Genomic DNA, 8,992 nt, shown 5'->3' with positions numbered 1-8,992 from the left:
CTTTTTAAAACCACAGGGTTGACTCGGGGCTATTCATCGTGTATGTTACGGTGCTGGGGGCAGGCGACACGAAGCCTCCCCAGCATAAATCAGGAGCTTCCTTGATGGGAAGCAGGGAAAACATTCGCTGATGTGTGTGATCCAGAAATTTTATGATGGAAGCTTCACCAATCTTATGATGCTGTTAAAAATGGTTATCTTTTCATACAAAGAGACCAGTTAGTCAAGACGGGGGGTGGGAAACACAGAGGAAGGCTGACCCAGTGGGTCCGGTACGCTCACCTCTTGACCCGGGGAGCTGGTTCCAGCAGGTCCTGACCCCCGAGAGGGCTGGTCTGTCCCAGAGCTATCCACAGGGGTGGCCAGCCTCACCCCTGGACAGACAGACTGCCCTCCCAGGGCCGGCCAGTTCCCAGAGATGCTGAGGGCTCTCCCACAAGCATGTCTGCATGTGCGGACCAACTGCACTGGAGCGCACCCCCCAACCACCTCCAGAGTGGGGCCCCACGCTCTGGGCCACCACCCCTTCCCTAATCCCCGCAGGGCGAGGTGCCAGACGGCCCGGGTCAGCCCCCCTGGCCCAGAGCCCGCTGAAATTCTCACACTAGCCAATCCCCGGCCTGTTTGCGCTGCCCACCTGCTCCTTCCCATGAACCTGCAATAAAGGCTTCGGGTCACGCTTTCCCATCCCTGCCCCCTCCCCCCACGTGGCCCACAGGTGGTGTGGCACGGCCGTCCTCCTGAGAACTGTGAGTACGACACACTTGGCTGATCTGTGGCAGTCCTCCCCTGATCTGCTGGACCCTCTATTCTGAATCACAATAAAACCTACATTCTAAGACACCCCAGTACTATGCCAAGGGCAGGGACTCCGAAGTCGGCCGGTCTCCAGTTGGAATTGTGGCACGTGCTCTGCTTTCCCTCCCCCACGGAGTAGGCGAGGAGCGCCCCTCCCGCTGGCCCACTCTGAGAAGTCCGTGGGCTGAGGCATGTAAACCGCGGGCACGCTCGGGCCCTGGCAGGTGCAACATGGCGTCCGCCCCCCGCCCCCCGCCTGGGGGCCTCCCGGGCCCCTCCCCCACCACCCCGGGGGCCACGAGGGTGGCTCCCCCACCACGATGACCGGCTTCCCTTGAGCTTCAGATGGGGAAGGCGAGGCTCGGGGAGAAGGGGCCCAGACTGCCGCCTCCCTGGACGGGGGAGCAGCGCTCGGCAAAGGGCAGGCTGCCGCGGCTGCCGCGAAGGATGCGGGAGTCTGATGCCCAGAGCGCGACGTCGCTGTGCGTCTCCCACCCACAGGGACCGAGCCGCAGTGGCGCTGGGGGTCCCGTACCTCCGGGCGGCTGACCTGCCACGGACGGTGGGCTGGGCCAGCAAGCACAGCACCTGGCACGACGGTTCCAGCCGCCGACGTGATCCTAAAGATAGTTTTCGTTTCACAAACTCTCCAGAGCACCTTCTCAGGTCGCTCTGCGGGGCACTGGGAGCCCCGGAAGGGTCCAGGCAGGGAAGCGGCATGAGCTTCTCTGCAGGTTTCCAAGCCCTGAGGCCCCCGTGCAGAAGTGGCCACGGGAGGCAGGCACAGCCACGCCGGCGTCCAGCCTCGCGCCAGCCCCTCCTGGCCTGCACGCCCCTGGCGATGGGCCTTCCCCACGCGGCCCTCGCCCCCACCCACGGGCCGGACACCCCAGCCCCGGGGCTGCCCTGTGTGAGCTGCATGCCATGGGACCCAGCGAAGTCACTTGGGAACCGGAGCAGCCGTGGGTCGCTAGCCAGGGAAGGCAGCGAGGGGCGGCCAGGGCGCCCGGGGCCCGGGCCGTGGTGCGGAGAGCGGGAGGCGGAGAGGGCACACGGAGCGGGAACAGCAGGCCGGCAGCCGGCTCAGCTTTCTTCCTCCTTCTCCTCCATCTGCACCTGTCCACGTCGGTCAAGCCAATCCAGACATTCCAGGAATGTTCCCGAGCATCACAAATCGGGGTCTTCTGAGAAACTGTCTGGTTCCCATTTATGCTGGTGGGCACATGACTCCTTTTTCCCTATGCGACCTTTGGCCTCCTCATCCCCCACAAGGAGCGGCGCCTGGGGGAGGGCCAACCCCAGTGACCACCGCCGTCAATGGAACCCTAGAAAGAGCCTGACCGGCAGTGCCTCACGCCCAGCCGCCTGCCCGCCCGCCTGGGGGTTACCGCCTTCTGCCCCAGCACCCCGCACCGGGCTCCCTCCTCCAGCCCGCCCTGTCCCGGAGCCCTCCGCAAGCTGCCATAAGACAGGTCGGTCACCACTGGCAGGAAGGACGAGGAAATGTCCCTCGCTGCTGCCGTGCCTCCCGTTTGTCCCCTGGCTTTCTCGTCAACTAAGAATCCACATCCCCATGACGATCCGGGGATTGCGTGCCCTGCCCCGGTGTGCTGCTGACACACGCGATATGCACCTGCCTTTTGCCCCCTCCTCCTGGAAGCATCCGCCAGGAAGAGCGGGAACCCCGACGCCCTTGTGCCTTTCTGCTCTGTTAGAGTTGGTTTTAAACACATTCCATGTTTCTCGAGGCTGGGAGCCCCGGGCTGCTTGGCTCTGCCGCTTTGCCACCTGGAGAAGCCGTTCAGAGGCACCAGTGTGACAACAGCAACGCCAACACCACCGCCAACGTGACAATGACCGCCACACTCGCCCCGGGCTTTTCAACATCGGCCTGGTGCGCACCAAGGGCAGGCCGCTGGTCCACACGTTCCCCTGCCGTCCCCGTGGGGCATCAATGGAGCTGAAACCCCCCTCGCTGTGGGGCGTCTCCTCTGCAGGATGGATACCCCGTTTGCTCAACTATCCTTCATTCATTTCTCCATTTAGACATATTTGTTGGACACCCACTGTGTGGGGGACTTTGCAGACACACGAGGACCACGCGGTAAGAACTCGCTGCAGCCACAGGGTGCTGGGGATGGACTTGAAGCAGGCGACCCCGCTAATACACGTGCAACCAGAGACTGTGGGAGCCGTCAGGAATGACGCCGCCCTCTGGTTGCGGCGTGCTAGGACCGTGGAACCATGCTCCGCAGGGAAAAACCTGAGCTAGGACTTAGGTGGGTGACTCCTCCTACCCCATCATCTCGAACCCAGGGCGTCCAGGGGACGCTCCCTTCACCAGCGACGCAGAAGAGAGTTGTTGGTCCAGGGAGCATTCTGGATAAACGTGGAGTGCTGCTTTCTGCAGGTCGGAGCTGAGAATAGGGCTGTCACCACAGAGCCTGGGTCCCTGAATTCCATGGGGATGTGGGACCCCGAGCAGCAGAGTCTGGAGGGCAGCTGGAACCTTCCAGAGACACATGGGCCTGGTGCGGGGGGTGGGAAGTGCAGTTTCAGCAGTGATCATGGGGGCTAACTAGCTGATCTCGGCATCCCCAGGACTAACTAGGTGGACCGCCCACTGAAGTCACGACTCTGCCCCACAAAGCAAGCACACTCCAGATCTGGCGGTCGCGGGGGCCAGGGTGCCCGCGTCACTACCGTAGTGGTACTTACAGCACAGACGAGCGCTAGGCAGAGGGAAACCTTGCTCTGGGGCGTTCGCAGACACGGCTCTCACCCGGGGCAGATTCCCGGGGACCCCAGTGCCAGCGAGGCCACCGGCCCAGGCAGAGTGTGTGGGGGTTGGTGGAGGTCTGGCCCCAGCCCATGTCACTGAGGTCTGGTGTATCACTGAGCCCACCCTGCAAAGCCTCCCTCGGTTCTGAACATCGGTGGAAACCGTCCTTAGCAACCGAAGAACCAACCCTCCTTGGTCTCTAGCGCCAGTGGTCACCGTGGGAGGAAGGGCCCCCTGAGAAGTCCCCTCCTTATTCAGATTGTGGACAATGGCCATCTCCCATCGCTGCAAGAACTGCAGACATTGGTGCCATGTGCCCCCACGCGGACCTGGGGGATGCAGGGCGCAAGACTGCAATCACACCTGCATCCCTTCCTTGCTCTCCTGGGAACGGCAGGTAGGGCGTGGGCCTGGGGAGGAGGGGGCGCCTGCAGCCGCTCGTCCAGGCTCCGTGGCTTCTGGGAGCGGGCACCGCCCCCAGCGCCTGGGGTGCCCACGACCCGCCAAGCGTCCTTCCATTCTCTACCTGCCAGCGGAGCATCCGCCAGCATGCGCTCCCACCTGGCGGGACGGCAGCGCCCCTGCCCGGGTGTCCCCACGGCCAATACACCGTCCACTCTCTGTCTGCAGGGAGGCCAGTGTGCGTCACAGAGCATCCGCCGCGGCCTGATCGGGCCCCTGAGCAGAAAGCAGAGGCTCCTCCAGGAGCGTCGCCACGACTTGAATGTGCCAGATCCCGAGCACTGCGTTAGGCCGGATCAGGGAGACGGAGCCGCTCTGGGCCATCCGCGTGGGAGGGGTTCTACGGAGGGAAGCAGGGGCTCCCGCAGCAGGGAGGCCGCCCTGAAAATCTCCGCCGTCTTCAGCGCAGACATAAATCCTGCTCATGGGTTTGCACCTGGCTTGCAGTCTTGCCACAGCGACCCCCTTTCTGCTCGGCCTGCACACGTCTGCCGTCTCGTTTCAAACAGGGAGTATTTTCTCGGATGTGACATTAAGGCATGAAGAGTGCGGTTTCTAAAATTTCCTCTGGCTTCCTTTACACACGCATCCGGGAAAATCTGCCTTTGCTGTGAATCCACAGGGCACCCTTCCCGCTGCCTCGGCCGGTGGGGTCGTCGGCCCGGCCCCACGGTGCTGTGGCCACCTCTCCTTCCACTTCCTGATCCTTGAGTGAGGCGTGCTCCCTCCACACCCCGCGTTTTCTGGGTCATGACCGGAGTCCCGGCCCCCCGTCACCGCTTTCCTAGAGGCCAGATAAATCAAGCCGTCGCCACGTATGCACCCCCAGAATGGACGCGGGGTGCCCGATCCCACGCTCCGATGCGAAGACTGCAGGACGAGCACTTACTTCTGCATCATCATCAGCCAGCTGGTTTTGCTCGCTGTCCCCGGTGTAGGGACAGTGGCCCTGCCTCTGGCTTAGGCAAGAGTGTGGGAGCGTGTGAGTCAAGACGAAGACAGTGAACTATAAGGATTTCTTCTGGGATGGCCTTGGGATCTGAGCAGGGCCTCCAGACTTTATGAGATGAAGATGCTAAGTCTGGAGCTACTGCAGCCATTCTGTGACCTGAGGACAATGATGTGCCGCTGCTCCTGAGCAGTGGACTGTGGCCGGGAGCCACGGAGCCACGCCAGACGCTCTCTGTATAACTCTGGGACTCAAATCCCCAGCGGAGCCTCGTCACTGCTAGTCCCTGCACTATCTTCCTCACACTCCTGAAGGACACTTCCACACCTTCTGTTTCCCTGGCCCCCTTCTCTGCTTCGCTTGTTACTTCCCTGAGAACACACAGCAGTTGGAGAGATGCTTCCGACCCAGGCGCTGCTGTGTCCTCCCGTTCCCGCCCGGCGCAGGCCCACTGCTCACCCCAGGGACTGGCTCTGGGGCATGCCCTCCGTCTCCCCTCCTCTCCTCGCGCATTCCCAGCCACACTTCATCAGGAAGCTGCCCCCAACCTTGCTCCCACACGGCCACTGTCCCAGTTCTCTGCTGAGTCCCAGGAAAATTCTAGAAACGTTACCATGGACACTGTCTACTTCCTTGCCTTCCATGATGTCCTCGGCCCGTTCCTGGTAGGCACGTCCCGCACGTGGACCTACGTCTGGCCAGTTCCGCTGGCCGTGCTCCGCCCTCACCTGCTCACCCTCTCCACAGCCCCCGGAGCAGCCCCCCACCTCCACTCTGTGGCATCCCTCTCCGGTGGGAGCTCAGCAGTCACGGGGGCAGGGAGGGGGCTGGCGACACTCAGGGACGTTCACTGACGTGGTTTCTGTGCACCGTGTGGCCCTGGGCTGTGGGACAGGGGCAGGGCACCTGTTCTGTGGGCGTGCTGGCTGCGGGGTTTGCAGAGCTGTGGTGGCACTGCACGTGGCACAGGGCAGATGACACGGGCCTGTCATCTGTGCGTGCTGCAGGCGCAGCCCCTCCGCCACCTCCTCAGCCAGGAGACCGTGGGATCGTCCACACCGCTGAACATTTGCGCCGTAATCACGGAAGCTGCAAACGGCACGAACGATCCTGTTTTCCCAGCACCGAGCCAGGGCACGTTCTAGAATGAGTGTGGAGCCCGGCTGCCGAGCCCGGGAACTGTCTGTGATTAACAATCCAATTACGATGCTACACGGGTGCCAGCGGGCTCCGGGCAAGCGTTCCAGAAACGCCTGGGCCAGCCTCCTTAGCGCCTGCAACTGGCAAGTCGGAGCTCACTGGGCTGCAAACACCACCAAGCCTCGCAGGCGGCGGGCTCCCGGGAAGCCCATGGGCCACGGCCCAGGACAGCTGGAGGCTGTGCGGGCAGTCATCGGGATCGGGCCGTCCCCGCCAGCCTGTGGGAACCGGCAACGCTTGGCGGTCATCCCAGCCACCTGAGGCCCGTGGGGCGGCTGCACGTCTAACACCGTCTGGACACGCAGGGGCGGGGGTGCAGCTGCCAGGGCCCCTCCCCCAGCACAGAAGCCGGCAGCGACCTGGGACCTGAGCTCCGGGGGCGGGGATGCCTCCTCAGGCAGGGCGGCCGAGCAGGTCACCTGACCCCAGGGCCATGCCGGGACCGGACGGATTAGGGCAGTCCTCCGGGCGGCACGGGAGGGCACGCACCGCGGAGTTGGGGGCGGCTCAGAGGCACAATTGTCGCGTGGGCCGCGGCGAGGCCTCAGGCGAGGAGGGATAGGAAGCGGCCCTCGCTCTGTGTGGCGGGGACAGGGTGCTTGGTCATTTCTGGGGTTTGTCCTGTCTGTACTCAGACGGGGCTGCGGTGTGCGCTCGGCTCTGTCTTGACCCTTGTGGCCCCCTGTGTGCAAAGGCGGTGCATCTGACCACACCTGGGGGCTGCCAAGCACCCTCCCCTGACGCGCAGGAGCCCAGACCCAAGGCTAGAAACAGAACCACGGAACCGTGGCATCGCCATCATGTGGGGAGGAGCCCCGCCTCTGAGAGCTCGAGCTTGCGAGGTTTGCGGCACCTGCTCCAGGGCAAAGCCGTCTGTATCATGAGCGTCGGGGGGTCGGAGCCCCACTGGCCCTCGTGCTCTGCCTCCCACGACCCCGCGTCGACCTCGCTCCTGCCGGCCACGCGGGGAACGTGCACACGACTGCACGGTGCGCTGGGGCGCGTTTCCAGGTCTCTGACACGGACGAGAGCGGGAACGAAGGGTTTTCTTGACGCGCGCTCGTAGCCGAAGTCCCCGGGCAGCGGTGGACGCCCAGCCCCCATGGCCAGGGAGGTGCAGTTTCGAGGCCAGAGCCTTGGCCAGGGTGGGGGAGTCTGGCCCCTGGCTCATCAAAGATGGGCCGTATGGTGCTTTGGAGATCGAGAGACCGTTGGCCCCGGGGTGCGCTATGTGGGGCTGTCCATCCCCTGGCCCTCCACCCCCAGGGCTCTGCGCCCCATCCAGCAAATGGGCTGACGCTTCCGGGCCCTTCCGCTGGCCCTGAGAGCAGGAGCTGCGCCGGCCTGTGCGTTAAGGACTTGGAGAGCTGACAGGAGTGTTGTTGCTTGACAGGTGACACGTCTCCGAGCCGGGGACGGAGAAGGCTAACGTCACTGCCACCTGCCCCCAGCGTCAGGAGCGGCCCCGGTCCCTCTCCCGCGTCCCTGGGACCGCAGCTCTAGGGGCCCGTGTGTGTGTGTTTAGGTAAACGTGGAAAGCGGCTTCGCAGTAAGGTAAAGCTGATTATATTCATTTAATCTTTGTTAAAAGCATCACAAATGGTTTATTGGTTTTTAAAAAGGAAAAATAAGAGAATTTCCACATCTTTGTTATGTGCATACACCAAGGACGGGCGTGGCCGGTCCAGTGGCTTTGCGCCAGCTGCCCAGCGCAGACCGCGCCGCGGCCCCGGAGCCTGGGCACCGCTGCCGGGGAACGTGCAGAAGCTCCGGTGTGCACCCAGAGCGCCCACAGACCCACACGTTGGTCTAGATGGTTATGGGGACGGACAAGTATCAGGTTATGTCAGAGGCCACCTGGTTCCTGGGCTCTTAGGTCCACACACTCAAAACAGTCTTAACAGAAATAATAAAATACAAGAAAAACACAAATAACTAAGGGAGAAAAAAAACCCCACCAACAATAACCCTACCCAAACAGCAGAGAGAATGAAGTCGAGTGGTCAAGGAAGGTCAAAGGGTTGTCACCCGCAGGCACTGGTGAGCTGGGGGTGGGGGACTGTGTCTAGGGGACTCCATGCTGACCTTGACCTTGGACCTGGATGGTGCTGACAGGTGTCTGACCCTGTGTGTCTGATGCTCACGGGGCAGGCTGGGTGGGGGCAGGCGGCAGGACACAGGGCTCCCTAAGTTGTCCTTGGAGACTGCAAACGGGCTGGAGAGACATGGTGGCAAAGGTCCGGAGAATCCCGGCCTCTTCCCACACCGACCACACCAGCAACATGTCCCTGGGTCCTCGGGCCCCAGGCCTTCCCCAAGGACAGTCTTGAGAACAACTTAGAGGGCGATCTCTGGAGTGGGGCCCAGGAGCCCCAGCTGGTGAGCAAATGGCCTCCTCCCCCTGGCATGTGACGGGCCATGACCCCTTCCTTCCCATGGTCTCAGAGTCCCTATTTGTGACACACACAGATTGGGGGGCTCCTGCGTGCGGGGGCTGTTGTGGGGGTGAGGCTGCGTCCTGGGGGTCCCTCCCTGCGGGCTGTGGTCCTCTTCTAGGGGATGTGGGTTAATACCCTGCTAGGCTTCATTCCGGACCCACCATCAGCCAGGGAGCGCCTAGCCCGGGCTCTGGTGCCCCCATCTCCTAGGGAAAGACTGGGCCAGGGAGAGCCCTGCCTGGGAGGGGAGAGGCAGAGGGGTAGAGGGAGGGCAAGGAGGGGAGAGGGGCAGGGAGAGGCAGAGGGGTGGGGGGAGGGAGGGAGGGGAATACTGACTTCTGGTTTCAAGGCAAAAGGTGAACA

This window comes from Ursus maritimus, unplaced genomic scaffold (genome assembly GCF_017311325.1).
Source record: "Ursus maritimus isolate PB19 unplaced genomic scaffold, ASM1731132v1 scaffold_8, whole genome shotgun sequence".
In the NCBI taxonomy this organism is placed as follows: Eukaryota; Metazoa; Chordata; class Mammalia; order Carnivora; family Ursidae; genus Ursus; species Ursus maritimus.
Note: the sequence above shows the minus strand (reverse complement) of the source record.